Consider the following 3,201-nt stretch of genomic DNA (forward strand, 5'->3'; position numbering starts at 1 on the left):
CCTATATGAATATTTCTATAATACCTATCACTTTAGCATACCAGAGATTGTGTTCATTTATAGAAAATAACAATAAATGTGACCTGATCATTTGCTCTTCTAGTAATATTTTATAGCAAGGTGTATTATTCTAGTAATTTAACTATTACAAAACAGGTGTACAGAAATAAATCACATTGAACAATAAAGAATATCTCAAATATCAAAGCACCGTACACTTAGGGCCTCCCGTGTTCTGTGCCTCAGATATCATAGCATAGTACACAGTTCACATGGAACTCAGCTTCCTTTAAAATAGGAAGGGATGCCATACTCATGAAGCAGCTACTTCCACACATATTTTTTTTTTTTTCTTATTGTGAATTATTTAAAGGCAGAGATTATGACTTGAGCTTGTGTGTTCCCTGTCATGGTGCCTAGATAAATACTCAAATGTCACCCGGTCCAAATGACTGTGATGAGAGAGGCCCACCCTTGCTGGAGACCTCTGATTTTTATTTAAGGGGCCTCACTTGTTCTGTGCCTTTACAAAGGGGTGAATAGGGGCTGAGGGAATTTGAGGAAACCCAGACAGAATACTCCTCCTAAAAGATTTTGCTAAGCTGGTGCCCGGGACCACTGGGCATTTGTTCAATTAAAACCTGGACACACAGCAATAACAAAGGCACTGGTCTCCTACTGCTAATGCCTAGGGATCAAACCCCAGCCTGCAGGAACTCACCCCGGCAGTCAGGACCAGGTCCTGGTTGGACCTGGGCTGGTGCTTCTAACTCTGGGGAGAGGGAGACTTCCCATGGTTGCAGACTAGAGGCCCCAGACTCTACGCCACTAACCGGAACAGGTCCATAGTGCAGGCTGGTCAGCAGAGCGGCTTCTTCGCCTGGGATCATGGGGAGGCATGGCCTGTTCTGTTCGCCTCACAGGGAGGCCTGTTCTATTCGCCCAGTGATCTTTCGCAGGGAAGCTTGTTCTGTTCACCCTGCAAGCGATCGCGGGGGAGGCCCGTTCTGTTCACCCTGGGAGTGATCTCGGGGAGGCCTGTTCTGTTCATCCTGGGAGCGATGGCGATGGCAGGGAGGCCTGTTCTGTTCTCCCTGGGAGTGATCTCGGGGAGGCCTGTTCTGTTCATCCCGCCATCCTTGGTGGGGAGGTCTGTTCTGTTCACCAAACGATCCATGTGAGGAGGCCTGGCCTGGCCTGTTCGCCCCAGGTGATGGATGCTGAGCTGCGGGTCATGGACCCAGGCTGCAGCTTGGCACCTACGCAGGCACAAGTGGCCACAGGGTGGGAACATTCACTTGGAGCCTGTGCCCATAGGCTCGGAGTGGCCGTGGTGTTCTGGGACCCCTGCTGCTCAGGACCTATGGGGAGGCCTACAGGCTAGGAGAGGCCTGGGGCCTGAGGATGTTCCCCGGACCCAAGCCACTGGGTGCCTGCATATGCAAATTAACCGCCATCTTTATTGGCAGTTAATTTGCATATCATGCTGATTAGCCAATGGGAAGTGTATTGGAGGTACGGTTAATTACCCTTTTTGTCTTTTATTAGATAGGGTGTTGTAAAATGACTATTTTTCAGGTAAGATTGGGAAAAAGAAGAGAAAAGTAATAATTTTTCTAATGCAAATAGTGCTCTGTCCCTCACTTGTCATTTACATAGAGATCATTCCTGAGGAACAGGGTTTAGTGATTATGTTCCATCCTCCATGTTCCCTAATCTTAGAGGAAACGCAGGCACATGTCCTCCAGCAGGGCCTCTCACTGCTTCCTCCTGAACTGTCCCACTGCCATCAAATACTCCTTTTAGAAACTATTTAGCAAATAAAGAAGGGGTTGCATTAAAGCCATAATAAAAATTAAACATGTCATTTCTATTTTTCTCTAGTTGTAGTAATGCTGAAACCTATCACATTGTGACAACGTTATGTTTTTCCATTGTTTAGCTTTTTCCTTTTTAAAACATTTTTTTTCTGAATGGCAGTAGGGTGAATTTTCAACTCTGAGTTGCCAGTACTTTTTTTTTTCCTTATGAATTTAATAAAACTATTTGGGGTGAAGATGAGAGTAATGCTAAATAAAAGGGAGTTTAGGATTTTTAAGTCAATGAAATATGCTGTTTAGAGGTACTTGTACTATACATAGTCATCAAGAGTTCCGATATTTAAAAAAAATCATAAAACAGGTAAAATACAATGATTATTCCTACTGTCAAAAGAGTCGGTGAAGATTTTTCACTTTACACAATAGTTATCTATTCAGTACTTTTCTATATCCATTTCCCCTAATGTATTCAATGTGTGATTTGATTTGTAAAACTGCCATGTGTCATACTGGCCTGCGAATATCCCATTAAAGCACGGCACACCTGAAGCGTGGTCTAGCTTCTTATCTGGACATACTTTTTAAGGCAACTTTAAAGTGCCATTTTATACTCTACATTTTCATAATCCTATATAATAAAAGGCTAATGAACAACTGGAACAACCAAACAACCGGTCACTATGATGTGTGCTGACCACCAGGGGGCATGTGCGGAACATAGCAGGCATTAGCAGCAGGCGGCAGAGCATGGAACATGGTGGGCATTGGCTGTGGCAGGATGGTGGAGCAGGTGAGTGGGGGCACCAGACCAAGGCAGGGTGCCGGTCACTGTCATTGGGGTGAGCCTCTGGTGGTTACTAAAAATTCTTTCCTCCTGTGTGCCACAGTCCCACTGAGTGCTTGCACCTGCTGCTGGTGCCAGCCCCGCTCACACCCACAGCCATTGCTGGAGCTGCTGCTTGTGCTGCCAGCCCTGATAGCCCCTCAGGGCTTCTCCACCTCCCTCAGCTCTTGAGGGATGATCAGGGCAGCAGCCACCACTCCCCCCCACTGATGGCACCAGCCTGTGGGAGCAGCAGTGGGAGCAGGGCTGCTGGCAGACAGGAGACCTGGAGATGTGGTGGGAGGGGCCAGGTGGGAGCACGAGGGTGGGTCGAGACCCGCCTCTGTGCCCACCGCAGCCTCATGGCCCACAGTGCCTTTCAATGTGCACGAATTCATCCACTGGGCCCATAGTCTATAATAATCTACACTAATAAAAGAGAAACATGCAAATTAACCATCACTTCACCACTCTGCTACACCCACAAGTCATGCTCACCAGCCAATCAGGAGTGAGTATGCAAATTAACCCAATTAAAATGGCAGCAGCCACGGGAAA

This window comes from Myotis davidii, unplaced genomic scaffold, assembly GCF_000327345.1.
Source record: "Myotis davidii unplaced genomic scaffold, ASM32734v1 scaffold76, whole genome shotgun sequence".
NCBI classification, from domain to species: Eukaryota; Metazoa; Chordata; class Mammalia; order Chiroptera; family Vespertilionidae; genus Myotis; species Myotis davidii.